The sequence below is a fragment of the Gymnoscopelus braueri genome, assembly GCF_963280865.1.
Source record: "Gymnoscopelus braueri genome assembly, contig: SCAFFOLD_106, whole genome shotgun sequence".
Classification (NCBI taxonomy): Eukaryota; Metazoa; Chordata; class Actinopteri; order Myctophiformes; family Myctophidae; genus Gymnoscopelus; species Gymnoscopelus braueri.
In genome coordinates, this window is record NW_027660360.1 from 11,193 (window position 1) to 36,823 (window position 25,631).

Consider the following 25,631-nt stretch of genomic DNA (forward strand, 5'->3'; position numbering starts at 1 on the left):
TGGATGGGAGACCGCCTGGGAATACCAGGTGCTGTAAGCTTTTTTTCATTTGACTGAATGAGCAATCGTCATGTTTATTATGAATGCAGCACTAACTAACAAAATGTCACTGCTGAAAAATGTCACTTCTAACCCTTTAGCAGCCCAGCCTAAGTAGAGTAAAGGAATAAACACACTCCACAGCAGGGCCACTGTCATCTATATAAGGCCTACCGGCCACTGCAACTGTTGCTTACGGCCATACCACCCTGAACACGCCCGATCTCGTCCGATCTCGGAAGCTAAGCAGGGTCGGGCCTGGTTAGTACTTGGATGGGAGACCGCCTGGGAATACCAGGTGCTGTAAGCTTTTTTTCATTTGACTGAATGAGCAATCGTCATGTTTACTATGAATGCAGCACTAACTAACAAAATGTCACTGCTGAAAAATGTCACTTCTAACCCTTTAGCAGCCCAGCCTAAGTAGAGTAAAGGAATAAACACACTCCACAGTAGGGCCACTGTCATCTATATAAGGCCTACCGGCCACTGCAACTGTTGCTTACGGCCATACCACCCTGAACACGCCCGATCTCGTCCGATCTCGGAAGCTAAGCAGGGTCGGGCCTGGTTAGTACTTGGATGGGAGACCGCCTGGGAATACCAGGTGCTGTAAGCTTTTTTTCATTTGACTGAATGAGCAATCGTCATGTTTATTATGAATGCAGCACTAACTAACAAAATGTCACTGCTGAAAAATGTCACTTCTAACCCTTTAGCAGCCCAGCCTAAGTAGAGTAAAGGAATAAACACACTCCACAGCAGGGCCACTGTCATCTATATAAGGCCTACCGGCCACTGCAACTGTTGCTTACGGCCATACCACCCTGAACACGCCCGATCTCGTCCGATCTCGGAAGCTAAGCAGGGTCGGGCCTGGTTAGTACTTGGATGGGAGACCGCCTGGGAATACCAGGTGCTGTAAGCTTTTTTTCATTTGACTGAATGAGCAATCGTCATGTTTACTATGAATGCAGCACTAACTAACAAAATGTCACTGCTGAAAAATGTCACTTCTAACCCTTTAGCAGCCCAGCCTAAGTAGAGTAAAGGAATAAACACACTCCACAGTAGGGCCACTGTCATCTATATAAGGCCTACCGGCCACTGCAACTGTTGCTTACGGCCATACCACCCTGAACACGCTCGATCTCGTCCGATCTCGGAAGCTAAGCAGGGTCGGGCCTGGTTAGTACTTGGATGGGAGACCGCCTGGGAATACCAGGTGCTGTAAGCTTTTTTTCATTTGACTGAATGAGCAATCGTCATGTTTATTATGAATGCAGCACTAACTAACAAAATGTCACTGCTGAAAAATGTCACTTCTAACCCTTTAGCAGCCCAGCCTAAGTAGAGTAAAGGAATAAACACACTCCACAGCAGGGCCACTGTCATCTATATAAGGCCTACCGGCCACTGCAACTGTTGCTTACGGCCATACCACCCTGAACACGCCCGATCTCGTCCGATCTCGGAAGCTAAGCAGGGTCGGGCCTGGTTAGTACTTGGATGGGAGACCGCCTGGGAATACCAGGTGCTGTAAGCTTTTTTTCATTTGACTGAATGAGCAATCGTCATGTTTATTATGAATGCAGCACTAACAAACAAAATGTCACTGCTGAAAAATGTCACTTCTAACCCTTTAGCAGCCCAGCCTAAGTAGAGTAAAGGAATAAACACACTCCACAGCAGGGCCACTGTCATCTATATAAGGCCTACCGGCCACTGCAACTGTTGCTTACGGCCATACCACCCTGAACACGCCCGATCTCGTCCGATCTCGGAAGCTAAGCAGGGTCGGGCCTGGTTAGTACTTGGATGGGAGACCGCCTGGGAATACCAGGTGCTGTAAGCTTTTTTTCATTTGACTGAATGAGCAATCGTCATGTTTATTGTCTCCGCCAGGCCGAAAGGCATGGCGAGAGAGTATGTTTTCGCCCCTGTCCGTCCGTCCTTCCGTCCGTGTGTCCGTCCGTGTGTCCGTCCGTCCGTCCGTCCGTCCGTGTGTACTGTCTGTGTGTTAGCAGCTAATCTCTGGCACCGTTGGCCCGGTCGCTCCGAAACTGTGCACACACACTCCCTGGATGCCAATTCAGAACCTCTGCCCCAATCTTTTCACATGTGCCTGTTATAGCGCCACCAGGAGGCCGATTTGTGCAAAACCCTTTTTTTAATATTACTCCTACAGATTTTATCCAAACGTCATGCAAATCGGTACACAGTATCTCTATAGTCATGTGATCAACACAAATCTGTCCGATTTCCCATATTCCATCCTCATTGCCTATGGTTGGCTTCCAAAGTTTGCAGGATTGGTCCGTTTTGAACAAAAAGCCTCAAACTATGCACGCAGCTTGCGATTTCCGTGAATTTTCACACGCACATTCCCACTAGGCCGAGGAAGAAATTCCACCCTTTTCACATTGGCCTGTTATAGCGCCACTAGCAGGTCTAATTTAGCAAAACAAATTTTTGGAACAAAATCCCTCAAATCATGAATGCAGTGTCTGATTGCCGTGAAAGACCTAAGAATAAATGGTACCCTTTTCACATTGGCCTATTATAGCGCCACCAGGAGGCCACAATAACGTACCTGACCTGGCGGAGACCTGTGCTCCGAGGAGCACTTTTTCTAGTTTATTTTTATTCTATGTCATTTGTGTGATGTATCGTTATCTGAATTGTTTTTTACTGCCACACACATGGGTTGTCACCTTTTTTGTTTAGTTTTTTCTTTTGTGAGAGCAGGACGACAATGGACCTTATTGTGTTCTATCCTCAAATGTTTTTAAACAACATATATGATTTGTGGGTTATTTGCAATTCAAATAGACATTGTGACACTAGACTTTTAGTCAAATTTGTTTTTATTGTAAAGATTCAAGATTGCTTTATTTTCCATCTGCAAGCAGTGTTAGAAAAATACACACAATTATGTTTCTCCTAGTAAAAGACAGCAGAATTCATAAAATAATAAAAACAGATGGTGCAAAAAAATACTCTATTGACCTGAAGTCCTAAAAACTAGAAGAATTCATGTTATAAAAATAAGCATACCCAGATATAACTATATATTAAAACAGAAGTTTCTTTTAATTTTTTTTTATCCCACGATTTTGTAACCCTATTTTTTACACCCAGTGCCAATTGTCTATGTAATCCTGGGCACTACCTTCCCTCTGCCAACCTAGGGAGGCCAGGGCCGAGCTCATGCCTCCGTCAATGCATGAGAGCCAACTGACCTTCTTGTCACCTGACAGGGGGGAGTTTCCCTGGTTGGACGTAGCGCGTGGAAGGAACACGTTATTCCAACCAGTTCCCTTCCCCTCCATCAGGCGCCCTGGCTGGCCAGGGGGAGGCAGTATAGTGACCAGGATTACTGCATGTTATTGTGAGGGTACCTACCCTAGGAGACACGGGGAGAACATGCAAACTCCACACAGAAAGGCCCTTTCGCCAACCCCACCTAGGGTATGGGCACTGATGACGTGGAGGAGAGAACACACCCCCAGCGCCCACAGCGTCCCCTGCGGGAATCGAACCCAGGACCTTCTAGCTGTGAGGCGACAGCAAACTGAAGGAATTTGATCCATAGAGTTCATCTCATCTATTTTAATGCATATCTCCCAAAGTTCGTATTATCTACTAGGGAGATTGGAGTTCAAAAGAAACTGTTCCGCAGTTTGTATTTATTCTTATCTTTCTTAGAATGTCTCTTGACTCAAATGTTCCTTCACTATTACTGCTGTTGCTACTATCACATGAAATACCCCTGGGATCCATAAAGATGAATCTTATCTTACCTTATCTTACTGTATGGAATGTTTCAGTCTATTGCTTGTCAGAGTGACAGAACATTATGGATATATACATATGTTTCACTCTATTGCATGTCAGAGTGACAGAACGTATGGATGTATACAACTATACCTGGAGGGACACTTCTAATGGACTAATTGTCTGTCAGCCTCTGAAGAATAGTTTTCATCCATACAATAGACCTTTTTTCCCCCCAGCAGCCATATTGACATGAAATAGTATGTAGGCCTAGGGCAGGGGTGGACAACTTTGATGATGGAGAGGGCCACTATATTTCCACACTAACTCCAGAGGGCCACATTGCATACACTGTCGGTCAGACACCTCTTATCTCCGTATTTAAAATGTTTTCGTAAATTAATGCTGTACTTCGCCATTCTATGTCACACAAAAGTAGCAAAAATGCGTTTTGAGCTCGTAGATCTTTGAGCTTGTAGATCTTTCCTATTTTTGGGCGGTGAAACCGCCCCTATCGCCCCTATATGTGAGGTTTGGACATTGCACCCCCCCAACCCTGCGCTGTGATTGGCCAATCACAGTCTATTCAGGACTGTGATTGGCTAGTGAAACATGACACATGTGCATAGCCCTATAAATAGGACTATGCACTTAAAAAAAAACACAAAGGGGTGTACAATGGTTGGTCCACAATATTACTTTTCTTTAAGTGAACTTCCATCACTGTGATGACCACTGTGACCACACCGCCCACTTCACACTGGGTGTGATTTTTTTATTGGAATCCTGAAAAGTATCAATGCATTTAGTTCAAATGCATTTAGTTATACTTATGTTAACTTTAGGAACTTTAAATACAAATACATTGGACATAAATAAAGACAATAGAATTTTAATACTAGTCATTGAGCTACTAATATGGACTGAAGTAATTAAAGCGGGTCATGTTTGCATCTTTGGAATTGTAACAGCTGAAATCAATAATATATCAGTATTCTGATATTAACCTGCGGGCCGCATTAAAGGAGAATTTTGGACTAAAGTTTTCTTACCTTTTCTATGACGTTATGATATCTTAGGATGAATGAATGGTACAGTAGAAACATTTCATAACTCCACCCCTGAGCCGCCACAGCTTAAAAGGTGCGCGGATAGGCCTTAGGTTAGATCACATATTTTAATAGCTTTTTTTTAATTTATTTTTTGTGAGATCTGACGTTCATAGTGACAGAGCACTATGCAAAAAAAAAAAAAAAAAAAAAAAAAACAGAAGTCTCGCTAGACGAGATTGAAATCTCGAGATTTCAATCTCGTCTAGCGAGACTTCTGTTTTTTTTTTTTTTTTTTTTTTTGGGACAGTGTGCCGCATGTGGCCCCCGGGCCGCCAGTTGCCCATGTATGCTCTACACCAAAGAGATTTGGTGTACAGGGGAAAAAGCAGAGCCAACTCAGTTCCATTTGACTAAGTATATATAGTGTTTAAGTGGTTAAAAAACATAGTCATGAAGTCACTTTGATTGTAGGCCTACCAGTTAAGTCATATCATACTTTGTCATCACTGCCATTATGTTTAATTTAGCACTCAACCTTTTAATTATGGTTCTGTACCCATAAAGAGATTAATATCCTGAATCAAAGATGTGACTGGGAAATGGGACTTGATAATCAGCAGTGCCCGGTTAAAGGGGAATTTAGCCCCACGGTTTTCTTACCTTTTCTATGATATGATATCCTAGGACGAGTGGTACAGTAGAAACATGAATAATTCCATAACGAGTCAACCGCCCAAATATGGATTACTGATGTCATAGTACTGACAAAATTCAGATCATAGATTTAGCTCAAATAGACATTCAGGTTGAGTAACGTCATTAGATATTCCATATAATGATGTCATCACGCAATGATATCACAACATCATTATGACATCAGATGTAATTTTTTTTTGAATATTTTATTAGGCAAAAAATGTAAAACAGCACAGTTACATTTAAAATAAATTGTCTAACAGGTCCGTTCATAGAAGTCCTTGCGGACTTGTTTCCAATGAGGGCCTTGGTATTTAATTCATAGGCATATATAGTGGCACCACAGTTCAAATATCATTACAAAATAAACTGCCAAAAAATATATATAACACTATGTACAACAAAAAAAAAAAAAAGAGGGGGGGAAAAAAAATATGTACAAGAACATGCATCAATTGTCCTTTTAAATGTCGTTATTGTATTTTCTAACACAACACCATTCAGCCACTTCAGCGAATAAATTGTCCTGCCTTCTAACAACCTTTCTGTAAATTACTTGAACTGATTCACAGTGGTGCTGGTGTGTGAAATGTTTCACTGGACGATACATCTGAAAGGACATAATAATTCCTTCCTTCATCAGGGACATGATATTAACTCCCCAGCTGCTGTGGTAGACGGACACAAGGTGTACTCATTTGAAGGAAACTATCAGAAGAAGAAGAGGAAGAAAAAGAAGAACAGTGGTCAGATTGAAGTCCACATCTTTAACACAGTGTCTCTACGCTGGAGGAAGTTGCCCCAGGCATGGACAAATGGAAGAGGAGAAGGTCCCCCTGATGTTCCCTCCTGATGTTCCCTCAAGCGCCTTTAAGGTTCTGTTAGCTCTTCGAGCATGTACTACAAATGGAACCAAATGGAACCCTACGGGTCTGTAACTGAGCGTGTACGAATAGAACCAAATGGGCCCTTATGGGTCCATTTGGTTCTATTTGTACACCGACTCTCAGTGTTATATTAACACTGAAGATTTCACAGTATACAGTAGGGGCGATTGGGGTCGCAGAGATAAAAAATCATATCAAACAGGGGTCTCGTCTTAATGCATATCAAACTCGGCGTCCTTGAAATTAAAAAGATAGATGAGAATCACTGTTGAACACTATACAGCACTGAACCACAGTGTTTCACTATTTGCTATATTTCTAGTTTTTTTGTGCAAGGCCATGTTCTTTCTTAAAATAAATGTCCTATCATCATTCCCAAGTAGTATTAACTGAACTGGTTTACCTGGCTTTCATGAAGTCCTCCACCTCTTTGCATGTCCTCTTGCCTTCGTTGAGATATTGGATGATGGTTTCATAACCTCCTGTGTTCACAGTTCTGTCAATAACATGGAGATGCAACAGTATACATTTTGTTCATTTTTCATTCCTTTCGGTTCCAACTGACAGATGAAGACTGGGGGTCCAGGGACCCCCAAGGGTCCTCGAGGGAGTTCCAGGGGGTCCCCGGCTCAAATGATTGATAGTTAGGATTAAGGAACCAAAATGGAAAATTCATATCAAACGGGTATCCGTGGCCTAATGCATATACAGTACAGGGGGTCCTTGAAATGAAAAAGGTTTTATAATTTCATAGTAGCAGTGGTGTAAAGTAACGAAGTACATGTACTCAAATACTGTAGGCTACTACAATTTTTAGGTACTTTTACTTTACTGGAGAATTTCCAAATGTATACACTTTTACTTCTACTCTATATTGAAAAATATTGTACTCTTACTTTACCACAAAAAAAAATTATTATTAAAAAAACATACACTTTTTCAAATAGCCGATCTTTGCAATGCGTTGTGAGCTTATAGATCTGCTATTTTCAAAAGATTTTTATACATTTTTAAACTTCTGCATAATGAGTAGCCTACTTTTACTTTTGGCACTTTAAGTATATTTTGAAGCCAATACTTTTATACTTATACTGTACATTTTGATTACCAGACCTTATACTTGTAACAGTCGAATATATTTCTATATTTCAGTATTGATGCTTTTACTTAAGTAACAAATGTGAGTACTTCTTCCACCAGTGCATAGTTTCTGTAAACATGTGTGTGTGAAATGTGTATATCTAACTCTCCCAGACAAGCCCTCAGACAGACAGAAATGACTGCTTCCCATTAGAACTGAGTCAACACAGGTAACTTCTCTGGAAGGAGATATAAATTGATGTTTGGAGCAGCCATTTTTCCCTGTAATTTGTTTGCTGAGGGTGACAGTCCATAATTAGGCTAACCAACCTAATCTGTATTTCATGTGATTTAAAGTAGAAGATCTATAGCTACTAGGCTATACTCTGCCTGTTGATATAAAAAGCTGCCTATAAAACTTTCTTCCAGAATAACTGTAAAGAATAACTTTACACTTGTGAGACCACACAGTGTAAATATCATTCCATTTGCAATTTTTTACAAGACCCAAAGGAGAAATATAATGTGACCGTGACCCAAAGTAAACTAGTGAAAATAGCAGATCTACAAGCTCACAACGTGTGGCATTGCGATGCGTTGTGAGCTTGTAGATCTGCTATTTTCACTAGCTTTTTTTTTTTTTTTTATGTTTTGAAATAAAAGCAAAAAACTAGATGTATAGGAAACACAGATGAAATAAAGGGATATTTATATTTACTCGTGACCCATAAAAATGTGTCCGCGACCCACCCATGGGTCCCGACCCACTGTTTGGGAACCACGTGCATGGTCTCTACGGGTCTTCATTGGCTGTAACATTATTTTCGTCTGAATGCAATGTCAATGTTTCTGTTCTCAGCCGTTTATTAATAAGTACCAGACAGTGAACCCACGGATACAGTGGAAAAGGCAGTTTAGTGTCAATACTGCAATGTAGAAATACTTGTTACAAGTAAAAGTCCGGAATTCAAAATTTACTTGAGTAAAAGTACAGGAGTATTGGCATTAAAAAATGTACTTAAAGTACCAAAAGTAGAAAGTAAGCTACTCACTATGCAGAAGAAGGGTAAACGAGTAAATGTACTTTGTTACTTTAGTTTCCAACATTGCCGTTTATTAATAAGTGCAAGTGAACCCTCGGATACAATGTATCCGCGCAGCTCTTACCCAAAAGTAATCCTTCAAATGAACGTCTCTCATCCTTGAATGAACTGATGGATAATTCCGAACGTTTTCAGACTGTGCGGAGATAGACACTGTCTGCGGGAATATAGCTTTATAGCCTATGTGTAAGAGACGAGTGATGTATGGAGCTTTTATACACTCAGCTGGGCGTGCACCGTGAGGTGCGTGTTGATCTGCGCGCTGGGGAAATAGCAGATCTACAAGCTCGAGCTTGTAGATCTGCTATCTCCAAGCAGTGGGGAGTGTATGTGGGCCGGGGGCGGGGCTGTTGTAGCCTAGTTGGGATCACAAGACGGTCATCTCACTGTCATGACCTGTCATGGATGATTTCCAAAATAGTGTTTGCACTTTCTTCCTTTTTGGTCCGTACAACTACATAAACGTTCAAATTTTAAATATAAAGTGCTTACCTCATGGCCACGGATGTTAAAATTGTGTATGGGCCCTTAAACGTACCTGTATTTTCCGTATTGTTCAATAAAAAGCATTTTGAATCCAATTGGTGGCCATTTTATCATAGAGTTATAATCTATCAGAGTGCAATACACCTCCCAACCGATAGGGTACGTGGTTGAAAGCACAATGGAGAAAATGGCCACCGATCGGACTAAAATACTTCTTATTGAACAATACGGAAGATACGGGTACTTCTGATGGCCCGTACATAATTGTAACATCCATGGCCATGGGGTGAGCACTTTATATTTGAAATTTGAACGTGTATATACATGTAGCTAAGCTACGGGCCAAAAAGGGAGAAGATACGTGCAAACACTATTTTGAAGAATGAAGATCATCCATGACTGTCATATAATATATGACAGTCATGTATCAGGGCTAGTGCTGCTGCTGGACGGACCGTATTCAGTATTTGTGGATTATTAGGCTGCTATAAAAATCCCCATTGTTAACCCTCAGACAGAGTGTTCAAATGGACCCAAATGGACCGGTAAAATATCCATTTGGTTCCATTTGTAGGTAAGGTTACAGTTTTACACAGTCTCTCTCAGAGTTAATTTGTTCTATTTATGTGCACCGGCACCCTTGGAGTTAAAGTAACTTTTAGCATTTTACTAGATCATTTTAACGTGTTCTACCCCAAATACTTGACAATACCACAAATAATTAGTTTAAAAACATTTTTAAAGAAAAAGTAGTAATCAGAAATCACTCCTTTTTTTGTGTTGTATTTATAGCTACAAAACAGCTCCTATAGGCTATTGTCTATTGATGTTTGCCTAAAACCACACCATAATAGTATATATATATTTTAATCCATGCATTTTTAATCACGGATAAATAAATAGTTTATTCTCCCTTCCATCTGCCAGACAGCTGACTGTCTAGCATTTCTAGCATTTCTATCATTTGCACTGTTTAGCTATGTTTTCCCTAGCATTCAGTTCAGCATTTGTTTTAGTTCAGTAATTTTTCCCCCTCTTTTTTTCTTAACAGCTTGTTCTATTTTTTCTATTTTGGCAAATACACTCTTATATTGTACTTTGAAAGTCTGTTATAATGTACTTTTGACCTCAGTACTATTTTGGCAAATAAACTCTTCTATTGTACTTTTGACCTCGTTGTTTTGTTGTGTTTGGGGAGTTTAAAGAACAGTGGGTTAAATATCACATACCAACAACAAAGCAGCATGCTATGCAAAGAAACACACTAATTCAGGTGCCCACTTATTTCCACCACTAAGTGCCCACTCATCCAGGTGCCCACATGTCCCTAGTGCCCAGATGGTTTTTGGTGCCCAGTTGACCTGGTGCCCACTCATCCAGGTGCCCAGTAATCCCAAAAATATGGTGCCCAGATGTCCCAGTGTGACAATTGATTGAGTGTGCTGCCCCCTGGTGGCTGAAGGGTCGTAAACAGATGTATAAATTAAAGTTTCTCCATTGGGAGTGTCGCTTGTCGACAATAACTGCATTTCAAGGTAATAAGTACAACGTGTCGCATCATGCTACAATTAATATATTATTTTAAAGTAGGACTGTCCAAATTCATTCACATAGGCTATAATAATAGACTATATTACCCAGATATTCAAGTCACACTCACTGTATATCATTGTCCTATACTTTGTAGATTTTGATAATTATTACAAAACATTTCGGCCATTTGAAAATAGCAGATCTACAAGCTCACAATAGCTTGTGAATCTGCTATTTTCAAAAGATTTTTATACATTTTAAAACGTGTGAAATAGGACATTCTGCCTATTAAATGCATAGTTTCTACTTTTGGTACTTTAAGTACATTTTTATACCAATACTTTTGTACTTTTTACTCAAGTCAATTTTGAATTACTTGTGACAGAGTATTTCTACATTGCAGTATTGATAATTTTACTTAAGTGAAAAAATGTGAAGAAGTACTTTTTTCACCACTGGAATAATGTGAAAATGTTTTAGATAAGGGATCAGACTATTTTCTTTTATCAGTCACTTTCACAACCAGTCCATATGCTCCATCAGGATCCCAATAGATCCCCTTACACCTGTCAATCAGGGTTGTCAGAGTCATACTGGGTCAACAGAAGCACACTGTCGAGGGACCGGCAAGGTGACTGAGTTGTCCTGAACATCATCATCTCCCTCGCAACCTATACATGTTCAGATCCAGCTGTATATATATAGGTCACAGTATGCACGGTGCTGGTATGCACGGTGCAACCCAAAATACCCAATAATTTGCACAAGTTTCACAAAGCAAACAACGGCTTCTAGATACAAGAAAACGTTGATCCTGAACTTGAAAATGTATTGTTATTCATGTTTTTCGTAGTTTTTTCGTGTTTTTGTCATGGCGCGTTGCATCATGGGTAATGTGTCTGCTAGCTGAGGTGGGCGTGTCTCAGTGGAAAGGTGACGCACATGCATACTCTCTATTGGCTCTCTCACACGCACACACACACACACACTCACACACACACATACACGCACACGCACACGCGCATGCACGCACACGCTCTCAAAAGACCCCATGGAGACCTGGACTTTCTGCACTATGCCCCGTAGACACTCCAAACATGTACAAATGTGAAAATAAAGGTGCTTAACCCCAAGCCCCAAATGTTACCTGGCTTTACGGGGTAGTAGTTTAATGTAATAATCCATATCTTTCAATAAAGTGTTTTAATGCCGTCTGTGGCCGATTCTGTCAGAAGTTCCCAATGGGCGGTAGTGACGGGTAGTGACGGGGCGCATCCGGTGGAACCCGGAATTACACTAAATGTAAACAGGAAGTAAACGAGGGTGAAAAAATGGCGTTCGGCCACAACCGGTATTAAAACACTTCTTCATTGAAAGATATTAATTATTACATTAAACTACTACCCCGTAGAGCCAGTTATTTTTGACAGTACTCTACGGGGTAGTAGGAGTACAGTACTCCTACAGATTTTGTCCAAAAATCTCGCAAATCGGTACACAGTATCTCTATAGTCATTAAACAAAACTTATCTTTCAGATTTTTCATATTCCATCCTGATTGGCTAAAAATGGCTTCCAAAGTTTGCAGGAGTGCTCCATTTTGAACAAAATGCCTCAAATCATGAACACAGCATGCAATTTCGGTGAAATTTTGCACGCATATTTCCACTATGCAGAGGAAGAAATACCACTTGAAAATGTTCAAATCAGCCTCATGGTGGCGCTATAACAGGCCGATTCATGTTTTTACCTATAACTGCACCGATCTGTGTAAAACTTTGTATGCGCACACCCTAGAGGTCAAGGAAAAACCTTTGCCCTGCATTTTTCCCATCTGCCTTTTATAGCGCCACCAGGAGGCCGACTTATGTAAAACACATTTCTTTATATTACTCCTTCCGATTTTATCCAAATTTCACGCAAATCGGTACACATGATCTCCATAGTCATGTGATCAAGACGGATGTGTTTGATTTTTCATATTCCATCCTCATTGGCTAAGATTAACATCTAAAATTTGCAGTAGTGGCTTGTTTTGAACAAAATTCCCAAATCATGAACGCACCGTCCGATTGCGGTCAAACTTTGCACGTACATTCACACTATGTTGAGGAACAAATGCCACCCTTTTAACATTGGCCTGTTATAGCGCCACCAGCAGGTCTAATTTAGCAAAAGAATGTTGCACAAAATGCCTCAAACCATGAATGCAGTGTCCGATTGCCGTGCAAGGCCTAAGAACAAATGGTACCCTTTAAACATTGGCCTATTATAGCGCCACCAGGAGGCCACAATAACCTACCTGACATGGCGGAGACCTGTGCTCCGAGGAGCACTTTTTCTAGTTATGAATGCAGCACTAACTAACAAAATGTCACTGCTGAAAAATGTCACTTCTAACCCTTTAGCAGCCCAGCCTAAGTAGAGTAAAGGAATAAACACACTCCACAGCAGGGCCACTGTCATCTATATAAGGCCTACCGGCCACTGCAACTGTTGCTTACGGCCATACCACCCTGAACACGCCCGATCTCGTCCGATCTCGGAAGCTAAGCAGGTTCGGGCCTGGTTAGTACTTGGATGGGAGACCGCCTGGGAATACCAGGTGCTGTAAGCTTTTTTTCATTTGACTGAATGAGCAATCGTCATGTTTATTATGAATGCAGCACTAACTAACAAAATGTCACTGCTGAAAAATGTCACTTCTAACCCTTTAGCAGCCCAGCCTAAGTAGAGTAAAGGAATAAACACACTCCACAGCAGGGCCACTGTCATCTATATAAGGCCTACCGGCCACTGCAACTGTTGCTTACGGCCATACCACCCTGAACACGCCCGATCTCGGAAACTAAGCAGGGTCGGGCCTGGTTAGTACTTGGATGGGAGACCGCCTGGGAATACCAGGTGCTGTAAGCTTTTTTTCATTTGGCAGACTGAATGAGCAATCGTCATGTTTATTATGAATGCAGCACTAACTAACAAAATGTCACTGCTGAAAAATGTCACTTCTAACCCTTTAGCAGCCCAGCCTAAGTAGAGTAAAGGAATAAACACACTCCACAGAAGGGCCACTGTCATCTATATAAGGCCTACCGGCCACTGCAACTGTTGCTTACGGCCATACCACCCTGAACACGCCCGATCTCGTCCGATCTCGGAAGCTAAGCAGGGTCGGGCCTGGTTAGTACTTGGATGGGAGACCGCCTGGGAATACCAGGTGCTGTAAGCTTTTTTTCATTTGACTGAATGAGCAATCGTCATGTTTATTATGAATGCAGCACTAACTAACAAAATGTCACTGCAGAAAAATGTCACTTCTAACCCTTTAGCAGCCCAGCCTAAGTAGAGTAAAGGAATAAACACACTCCACAGCAGGGCCACTGTCATCTATATAAGGCCTACCGGCCACTGCAACTGTTGCTTAAGGCCATACCACCCTGAACACGCCCGATCTCGTCCGATCTTGGAAGTTAAGCAGGGTCGGGCCTGGTTAGTACTTGGATGGGAGACCGCCTGGGAATACCAGGTGCTGTAAGCTTTTTTTCATTTGACTGAATGAGCAATCGTCATGTTTACTATGAATGCAGCACTAACTAACAAAATGTCACTGCTGAAAAATGTCACTTCTAACCCTTTAGCAGCCCAGCCTAAGTAGAGTAAAGGAATAAACACACTCCACAGCAGGGCCACTGTCATCTATATAAGGCCTACCGGCCACTGCAGCTGTTGCTTACGGCCATACCACCCTGAACACGCCCGATCTCGTCCGATCTCGGAAGCTAAGCAGGGTCGGGCCTGGTTAGTACTTGGATGGGAGACCGCCTGGGAATACCAGGTGCTGTAAGCTTTTTTTCATTTGACTGAATGAGCAATCGTCATGTTTATTATGAATGCAGCACTAACTAACAAAATGTCACTGCTGAAAAATGTCACTTCTAACCCTTTAGCAGCCCAGCCTAAGTAGAGTAAAGGAATAAACACACTCCACAGCAGGGCCACTGTCATCTATATAAGGCCTACCGGCCACTGCAACTGTTGCTTACGGCCATACCACCCTGAACACGCCCGATCTCGTCCGATCTCGGAAGCTAAGCAGGGTCGGGCCTGGTTAGTACTTGGATGGGAGACCGCCTGGGAATACCAGGTGCTGTAAGCTTTTTTTCATTTGGCAGACTGAATGAGCAATCGTCATGTTTATTATGAATGCAGCACTAACTAACAAAATGTCACTGCTGAAAAATTTCACTTCTAACCCTTTAGCAGCCCAGCCTAAGTAGAGTAAAGGAATAAACACACTCCACAGCAGGGCCACTGTCATCTATATAAGGCCTACCGGCCACTTGGCAGGAGGTATAGACTCGGGCAGCAAAATCATATCCAACATATTAGCCAGGTTATTGACAGACCGGGGATGCAGGTGTAGGGTGGCTCACAGCCTCTGCACAAAAAGAGCCTAACATCCCCTTTATGCTAGTGGTTGACGTTTGGCTTTAGTGTCCCTTTGTTTTTCAAATGACGGACTCAAACCCGGACGACTCGAGAAATTGGTTCCGAGATCCGAGTGGACCCGACATAATGGTGGCACCATCTGGTATTACATTTACCAACTGACTGTTACATGCTTCTCACCTCGTTGTCTTAGTTCATTTCTGCTGTCTGTTTTGGAGACTTTAGTGTTGTCCGGTTCTTGTGTACGGTTTTGAAAGAGACACATTGTATCATGCTGAGTGAAACAGCTCCAGGTATAAGACTGAGAAATAACTCAACTTAATAAAGAGTTTCTTACCTCATGGTCTCTGTTAATGTCTGTGTTTTTTCCTCTGTTCTAACCAAGGCCACAGGAAATAGGAGTACTGAGGGTACCCACTGGTGGATGATATAAGACCTGCATATTCACAACTCTAAATAAAAGAATAAATGATTATTATTTTTTTGCCATTGTTCATATTGCAATTATATTTTTATTTCAGCAAGTGGTTAATAGTGCATCTTAGGTTCCACATTTGCAGACCGGTTGTTGGAGAAGTCACTATGTTTAGGCCTTCTGTAGGTATCACGTGATGCTGTTGCAAACAGGCACGGAGCAGCATGAGAGAGTCCATGGCCTCGCAAAAGCAAATGTCTTATTTCTTTATGAATCCATTAAAAAGAACAAGACATAGACATAGGCTCACATTCAGAACTGAACTGACAGCACAGGTATGATAGCAAAGGTTTGTAAATAATGTCTATTTGCACACCTATTTTCACTGGCCAGGTGTGTAGGAGAGGAACAGTTAATGCTAAAAAAGTAGTCTCGCACATTGAAAAATGAGGGCCAGTGTCTGATGATGAAAAGTTGCAGAACACTTGGGAGTGGAGGTACTTTCCATGCGTTGCCACAGTACAGAAGGCCTAAATTCATATTAATTAACAATTAGTTTGTTTATCCATGGTCTAATTCCAGTGGTTCCAAAACTGGGGGTCCCCGAATTATTTTGGGGGGTCCCCAGATGATTAGCTTAATGTGCTTTTGTTTTCTCACTCAACAGTAAACAAACCAACATACAGTATACCTACATGTATAGAGAGTATCTGCACATTTCTAATGTTAACAACTTTAAGACCTTGTTAATACCAAATTGACAAATATTACATAAGAAAGAGGCAAACATTGTGAAAACAGCCGATCTACAAGCTTGTAGGCTATTTTCAAAATCTTCGGCTATTTTCACAATATTTATCTGTGGAAGCGAGTCAAACTAAATGTAATGCTTACAATTCCAAGTGCTTGTCAGGGTGGGGGGGTCCCCAGTTCAATTAGGATTCTTTTGGGGGGTCGCAGCCTGAAAAGTTTGGATACCCTTGGTCAAATAAACAAGATATTTTGGAAAGCTGACTTTCAGAGCAACCAATTCATAGCTGTTGTATGATGTTTGTCTATAATTTGTTCTACCCTTAGAATGGCTGATATTACCCATCATTTATTTTTGCAATTTTCCAGTTTACATTTAGACAACAGACTACAACAACAACAGACTACAACAACAGACTAAAACAGACTCAGACCTACATACAAAACAGAAAGGGGGACCATACCTCCAAAAACACCTCTGCCTTATCCTGCATTTCATATTTAAGCCTCTCCAGAGGTAACAGAGACATTATTTGGGTCATCCACAAATGTTCATTTGGGATATTATCTTCCATAAGTGTCTTCCATAAGATTAGAATACATTTCTTTGCCAAAAATCTAAACACATCACACAATTTCCTATGTGGAGAGCTCATGATTACGTTTAGGTCAACTCCTAAAAGATACAAAAGAGGAGATTTCCTCAATGGCTGATATTACATACATTGCAGACCTTAATATCAGCTCAGTTTGTGCCTGCTAACAGATCATTGTCTGCTTTGAGAGTAAATAATAGTGTCCGAGGTTTTATCATTGTTAATTGTGTCAATCTGGCTTCTTGAGGGGAAAACAAGCCCAAAAGAAGCAATATGGCACTCTAGTCCATTATGAGCACTTTAATTAATCCCTTTGTGAATTGCACGTCAGTTTTAGCTTAGAGAAAATACACCTTCCTATAGTAACTTTATTTACACCTTATTTATGACCAGCTTAGTGAATCGGGGCCATGTTTCTACATTGCATTATTATTATTGATACTTTTACTGAAATAAAGAAATGTAGTAGCCTACTTATTTCCACCACTAGAGTGTAACCTCGCGTCACCAGTCTTTCCACTGGAAGAGACTGCATGAACGTGATTACCTATTGATTACTCCTGTGTCTTTCTGCTGTTGCGGTTGGTTTCTAGCCTGGTAAACCCTCCCTCCGGAAATCTCAATTCTATTTGATTCCTGAAATGAAATGGAATTGAGATTTCCGGAGGGAGGGTTTACCAGGCTAGTTGGTTTCTGCTCCTAAATCCTTCCTTGTCCTTCCTTTTGTCAACAGTAAGCTAACCTTTATATTCTTTCTGTTATACTAATTTGTTTGACAAAAGTCATAAAGTTGTGTCACTTTACTGTTTATCCTTAGTATGATGTTTATTGACAATATGTGGTACTTTGTGTGCAGTGGTGGAAAAAGTCCCAAATGTTTTACTTCAGTAAAAGTATCAATACTGCAATGTAGAAATAGCTAGTAAAAGTCCGGAATTCAAAATGTACTTGATTAAAAGTACAAAAGTATTGGTATTAAAATGTACTTAAAGTACCAAAAGTAAAAGTACTGCTTAAGGTCCCATTTCACAGGCCATTTCACAAGTTGTAAAAAGTATACAACTTTTGAAAATAGCCGATCTACAAGCTCACAATGCATGCCGACTCTTGGCTGAAGTGGGTAATGTAAGTTGTATAATAATACTCAACATCTACAAAATAACTAGTAACTTAAGTTTTCAAAATTCTGTGGAGTAAAAGTATTTGACTCTGTAGTGGAGTAAAAGTAATAGAAAATCTGAAATACTCCAGTAAAGTAATACATACCTCAAAACTGTACTTAAGTACTGTACTTGAGTAAATATACTGAGTTACTTTACACCACTGATCATTGTTCTGTGTAACACATGTTGTTGTGTGTTGTTGTAGCCCTGATACATGACTGATGAACTTCAACATAGTGTTTGCACTTTCTCCATTTACGGTCCGTACATCTACATAAACATTCAGATTTCAAATATAAAGTGCCTACCTCATGGCCACGGATGTTACAACTATGTATGGGCCCTCAGAAGTACCCGTTTATTCCGTATTGTAAAATAAAAAGCATTTTAATCCAATCGGTGGCCATTTTCTCCGTATTTTCTTATGCTTTCAACGAGGTTAGGAGGTGTACTGCACTCTGATACATTATAACTATGAGGAAAATGGCCACCGATCGGATGCTTTTCATTGAACAATACGGAATATACGGGTACTTCTGAGGGTCCATACACAATTGTAACATCCGTGGCCATGAGGTAAGCACTTTATATTTGAAATGTGAACGTTAATGTAGATGTACGGGCCAAAAAGGGAGAGCAAATTAACACTGATGTTTAAGTCTATCCATGACGGTCATGAAAGACGACCGTCGTTTGGCCATTTGAAAATAGCAGATCTACAAGCTCACAATTGAGCTTGTAGAATTGCTATTTTCAAAGGGGTTTTCTACATTTTTTATGTATTTTGTAGAATTGTAGAATTGCTATTTTCAAAATGTTTTTCTACATTTTGTTATGTATTATGCAGAACTTTTTCAAAATGTATAAAAATCTTTTGAAAATAGCAGATCTACAAGCTCACAATGCGTGAGTTACTTTATACCACTGGGTAGGCCTATATGTTTCATTAGATGTATTGATGTCACTGTCAGTATCCATGGTGTTGTGATATAGTAGTTGATATACTGTAATATTATCCTTCATTAATGTGTGTTGGCTCTGGTCTCGCAAACAGGCTATATATTTATACTGTCTGTTAGTGAGCTTGTAGATTGCTAGGTTCTTTGTTTACCTGGTTCTCAAACTTTTTCATGTCAAGGACCCCCAAATTAATATATTTGCTATTTGGCCAGGGACCCCCATCTGAACAGATTTTGTGCCAGGAACCCCCCTAAAAGATTTGTGTTAAATAAGTGTTTTTTTCCCCCCCAGATTTATTTAGCAGATCTACAAGCTCACATCGCGACATGTTGTGAACTTGTAGATCGTCTATTTTCCGATGCACTGTATATATAGTATAGGTTTAAAGTGGTTATAACAGATTGTGATGCTATATTAACTCATTTAGCTGGGGACATCCTGGAAACCCCTCAACGACCCCTGGTGGTCCCCGGACCCCACTTTGAGAACCAGTGTCTTATCTTATCAAATGTCCAGAATGTTTTTTAGATAGCATGTTGTTTAGGCCAGGGTTTTTCAACGTTTTACAGGCCAAGGACCCCCTAGCTGAAAGAGATGAAGCAGGGACCCCCATTACAATGTATACAACTGTGTTGCAGATTAAACTTTTTCATAGATTGCATAGATAGCTTTATAGACTTGTTTGACACACATTATCTTTTTTGTGTTTCAGACAGTTAACCTTTTAAACCCTCAATACTTTGTCAACTTGACCGTTGGCTCTGCACTTGGTCTTTTTCCCTCTACACCAACTCTCTTCGCAGCTGGCGGAGGCAGATTTAGAGTTTCAAAAGACATCCTTGTGGTTGGGTGAGCTCCATAGTTTTTTGACCTGTTAATACTGTCTCATAATGTGATTGTGTCTACTGTATGTGATTTCTCTCCATGAATATTCTGATCATTAAAGATGACATACAAACAATCATTACCTTTTTATTCCATCCCCTCCTACTGTCATACAGGCTGCACTACATTCAGGAGAGATGGCTGGAACTATTCATGCCAGTGACATCGTACCACTATCGAGCGGTGAGGTTTTTATGGACCCCAACCATTACGCAATGATCTTTGAGGGCCTAAACAAGATGCGCCTTAACCGTGCCAGGTGTGACGTAATTCTGTGCTGCGGGGAACTGGAGTTGCCCTGCCATCGATACGTCCTGGCCTCCTTTAGCACATACTTTGAGGTAAATACATACATTTATTGATCTGGTGTTGTTGAGAGTGACATTCAAATCTGCCATGGCTTTCACGTGAGCCGAACATCATGTGATATCATTTAATTGTTGACACAATGTAAATAAGAAAGGCCTAAGTCATGATCACTAAGCCAACCATTCACCTTTTCAACTTGCACAGCGTATGTTTACATCTCCCACGGTGAAACTCACATCAAAAAGGGTGACATTAACAGACGTGGATTCTGAGATGCTCACCCTTTTGATCAATTATGGCTACACTTCAAAGGTTTCCATCTCGAAGGAAAATGTGCAGGTAATGTATTCTCTTCATAAATAAAACTATTCTCTGTTTTTATCCTATGTTGGTGCTTAACCTGTTAAAACCGGGAAAGCATCTGTCATTTAAAAAAAATTTGTTGGCTATTCAAAAATAGCAGATATACAAGCTTGCAGCGCGGCACAAAGCGATGCACTGCAAGCTTGAACATCTGCTGTTTTTGAACATTTGAACATTTTTGAAAGAGATATACTACTGAGATCTACTGATTTAGAAGGCATTTGTAGAATCAGCCTCAGGTCTTAAAGCAGCACTATGTAGTTTGGGGTGTCAGTGACCACTTTGGACACAAATAACATGGCAGCCAACGTCTTTGCCAACGACCGCGACCGGGCAAGGGGCTCTACCGCAGTATCAAGAGTTCCACCACCAGATTTTGGTGTAGTTTCAATCCAACTGCTGTCAGAATGCTGAATGGGGCATAAGCCTGGATGAGTTCAGCAGCCTGACAGCAGGCGGCGCAGACTTTTCTGGCTCTTCCTGAACACACCTGTGGATTATACCAGGGACAATTACTTGGACTTTAGCCCCCCCCTCGGACACACCTGTGGACTACACCAGGTACAAATGACTTTTGTTGCACTCCCTCATGGAGCTACATGCGGATTATACTAGGGTCAGTCCACTCTAGGTGGACACGCACTGACCTTTTGCACCTTAATCCCTTGTATAACGCACTGACTTTTTTGGGTCTTTTTATTGTGCTCCTTTTCCTCTAAGCACCTTAACGTCCTTTGTCTATCATGCACAGTATAAGTATAACATGCACAGTATACAATACATTGCTGCTATGCTCAGGCACCTTAGTTTAGTTTTTTAGTTTTTTTTATTATCTCAGGTAATTTGTAAATATGTAGATAACTTGTCTGGCCTTCTGTTGCTCTCTTGTTTTTGATCTCCTTCCCACCTGCCCCCCACCCTCTTCTTCTCCCCCCCCCCCCTCTTCTTTCTATGGAAACTAACGTTGCGATGGGAACGATGTACAAAAAAGAATTTCACCCACTTTTTACCTTGTAAACCTGTGATGTGACAATAAAACTGATTCTGATTCTGATTCTGATTTGACTTCATTACCCAGGAGTCTCTGCAAGCATGTCCGGCAAGGACGCGCTGTGATTGGCCAGTCTTCACTTTAACTGGCAGTTGGTGCCTTGGCATATGCCAGGATGAAACTCATTGACTTTATACATAGTAATACAGTCAAGCCCTTAGCAGGGACCCCCCCCCCCCTTATGGAAGGATGATTGTTATTGCTTAAACATGTAACTTTATAATTTTGTGAGACATAATATGCTATATATTTAAAAAAGTTACATAGTGCTGCTTTAATGGGCTAACAAACATTTTGTTTGTTTGGTCTAGGCCCTGCTAGCAGCATCACAGCTGTTGGGTGTGACGGCAGTTGTTGATGCCTGCTGGTGGTACTTGGTTCAGCACACTGATGAGCAGAACTGTGTGGGGATGTACTGCCTTGCTGAGGCCAACCCCTCTGGGCTGTTGGAACAGAACAGCAGGCAGTACATCCTAGACCACTTCCCTCAAATATACCCGCAGGTCAGTGACTAAGGCAGTGTACATTTCCCTGTGTTGTTTGTCTGCTGTTGGCTTTTCTTTGTTTTGTTTCTATTCAATCTGTCACAGGGTTGGGTGGTATGATTTCAAATTAATATCTTGTTTCTTTTTTTCAAACTTTTGCCTCACTTATAATTATTTTATACACTTTTTTTTTACACATCCATCATAGTGTAAATAGTATGATTTTTGTACGCCACCACTGTACAATGAAGTATACTAGATAAAGTGGTTAATCCGAGTAATTCATTTAGTTGACACGCACGCACGCACGCACGCGCACAGACACACACACACACACACACACACACTCTAAAGCTACAGTTAAGTTAAAAGTTCATTTCACCTCATCTTGACACTTTTTTTTTTTTTTTTTTTTACCAATATAGGACCAGTTAATCTCTCTCCCTTTGGAGAGATTCATACAGATTATTTCCCATGACCATCTTAAAGGTATCATGACATTCATTTTCACTTTTTTTATTTTCAATGTTTTATTTGGGGTTTTATGACCTCAATTACACCCAAAAAACCTGAACTTAGAACATTCAGTGGATTTTCTGTGGTCTGGGGTTTTCTGAATAATTAGGCTGAAAAGTAATCTGAGCTTGGCCCTTCGACAGTGAGGTCACAGTCGATTAATCCCGCCCACTCTCCTCCTCGCCCCTCCCCTCCCCTATCCTTTCCTTTGGGGGGGGCGGAGCAGAGGCGATGATTGACAGGCAAAATCCCTCACCAGCGACACCCGCAGGCAAAGATTTCTTTTTTCATTGCAGTTGAAAAGGCTTTAGAAATGTGAGAGGAAAACACCTGCCATGGATCAATGGAATGGAATTTTCACTTAAAACTTTTTGTACACTTTTGAAGGACCAGGACAAAGACTTTGAATGTGGTGTAAAAGTGAATGTCATTAAACCTTTAATGTGACCACGGAGGAGATGGTATTTGAGACTGCCACACTGTGGTTGAACCACTGTTCTACCCGCAGAAAGAACTTTGAAAAGGTCAGTCATTTCTTAGTATCACATTGCAAGACGATCAAAGGTCTCTGCCTCCAATCCCAAATTTCTTAAAAAACTAAACTAAAATCTAATTGAGGGCAGTTTTCCACCCATTAAATGTATGTAGCTCTAACTCAAACCAAGTAAATCCATGCAATTGATTATATTGTGTTGAAACATGAAACACGGCTAAAATATAATCGTTACTTTACTTGAGTGACGACGCGACCCCCCCCATACGCGTATTTGAACTGGGGACCCCCACCTTGACCAGCACTTGGAATTGTGGGAATTGAGGCATTACGTTTAGTTTGTCTCTGCACAGATCTCTTCCACAGATACATGTTGTGAAACAGCCGATGTACAAGCTCACAGCGCATTGTGAGCTTATAGATCGGCTATTTTCACTATTTGTCTCTTTCTTATGTAATATCTGACATTCGGCCAATATGGTATTAAAAAGGTCTTAAGTCATTACATTGTAAATGTAGATATGTACAGATACCCTGTATTCACTTATACTGTATGTTGGTTTGTTTACTGTTGAGTGAGAAATCATCTGGGGACCCCCCAAAATTTGGGGACCCCCCTGTATCCTGACCCCCAGTTTGGGAAACACTGTTTTAGAGGATACTGGTAACTGATGTAGTAGTGTTTGAGATGGTAGGAGAGCAGTTATGTGTAAGTCCTTGTTTTTTTTTTTTAACTAAATTTTTATCCCACGATTTTGTAACCCTATTTTTTACACCCAGTGCCCATTATCTATGTAATCCTGGGCACTACCTTCCCTCTGCCAACCTAGGGAGGCCAGGGCCGAGCTCATGCCTCCTTCAATGCATGAGAGCCAACTGACCTCCTTGTCACCTGACAGGGGAGAGTTTCCCTGGTTGGACGTAGCGCGTGGAAGGAACACGTTATTCCAACCAGTTCCCTTCCCCTCCATCAGGCGCCCCGGCTGGCCAGGGGGAGGCAGTATAGTGACCAGGATTACTGCATGTTTTTGTGAGGGTACCTACCCTAGGAGACACGGGGAGAACATGCAAACTCCACACAGAAAGGCCCTTTCGCCAACCCCACCTAGGGTATGGGCACTGATGACGCGGAGGAGAGAACACACCCCCAGCGCCCACAGCGTCCCCTGCGGGAATCGAACCCAGGACCTTCTAGCTGTGAGGCGACAGCACTACCGACTGTGCCACCGTGCCCCCATGTGTAAGTCCTTGTTATGTTTTTGGGCGGTGAAACCGCCCCTATATGTGAGGGTTGGATTTTGCACCCCCCCAACCCTGCGCTGTGATTGGCCACCAATGTACCCCCCTAACCCTGCACCGTGATTGGCCAATCACAGTCTATTCAGGACTGTGATTGGCTAGTGAAACATGACACATGTGCATAGCCCTATACATAGGACTATGCACTTAAAAAAAACACATTTATGTTTTTTTTTTAGTTAGGGGTGTACAATGGTTGGTCCACAATAGTACTTTTCTTTAAGTGAACTTCCATCACTGTGATGACCACTGTGACCACACCGCCCACTTCACACTGGGTGTGATTTTTAGTTTTATTGTTGTGCTTTGAAGACCCCCTTGAAAACAAGATACTGTATCTCAAGGCTGATCCTCTAGTTACATTTCTAAATAAAGTAAAACAAAAATAGGTTAAATTGAGTTACACTTGTCCAACTCAGACTCGTATTCAAATATTTTTTCATTACACACACATACAAACGAAATACATAAAACAAAACCTGGTTGAGAGAAGTTCAGAATGGTGTAAAGTAAATCCATCCCTCCATGACGCTAGGGCTGCATTCTTTTGTAGATAACTGTATTTAATTTGTTGTTTTAAAGATATCATAAACAAACAGATGTATCAGAACATTTTGAACAAAACAAGTAAATATCAAAATGGAAATAATTTATGCGGTCAGTGATGGTCTCATTTCTCTCTCCATTTCTTCTTTAAGGTGCTACAGCATGTCCGGCTTCCTTTCATCACCCCCTCCTACCTCCGTGATGTGATTGAGGCTCTGGATGTGGTGAAAGAATCTCCGGCCTGTCAGAGGCTCATCTCATCGGCCAAGAAGCAGCATCTCCTGCCGCACAGCCAACGAGTACAACCACGCCAGACCAACGGTACCCTGCCTCACACATGCATGTTGCAACTGATGGTGGAAAAAATAAACATTCTAGTTGGGCTTTCGAGTGCAGAGACAAGTTTCTCACATGTGCAAACATACCTGGCAATAAAAAAAAATCTGATTTATGTTTGTTTCGGCGTGGCTTTTGGGGATTTTCAAGAGGTTGGCTTGCTATTTGTTCTGCATAAAAGGTTTGATTTAGATTTTTTGCACTTTTATGTGTAGTTGTAGTTAACTATAACTTTCAAATGTATACCAATTCTCTCCTGTATTCATTCAGTGAATGCAAATGTGTGCAATCACAACATTTCACATGCTCACACATTACTCTGCTGTGAGTACCCAGCCTCATTCCAGTGCCTGCTTCTGTTT

The 25,631-nt window shown here is 41.2% G+C and overlaps 1 long non-coding RNA gene across 1 annotated transcript; it reads right to left on the bottom strand.

Moving 5' to 3' along the window:
• Nucleotides 1–3,125: 3,125 nt before the first annotated feature.
• LOC308081627 lies at nt 3,126–24,155 on the bottom strand. Its single transcript, XR_013932881.1, has 2 exons — nt 23,981–24,155; nt 3,126–3,207 (listed from the first exon to the last, which is right to left on the bottom strand). It is a non-coding gene; the product is annotated as an uncharacterized lncRNA (long non-coding RNA).
• Between the last annotated feature and the right edge of the window lie 1,476 nt (nt 24,156–25,631).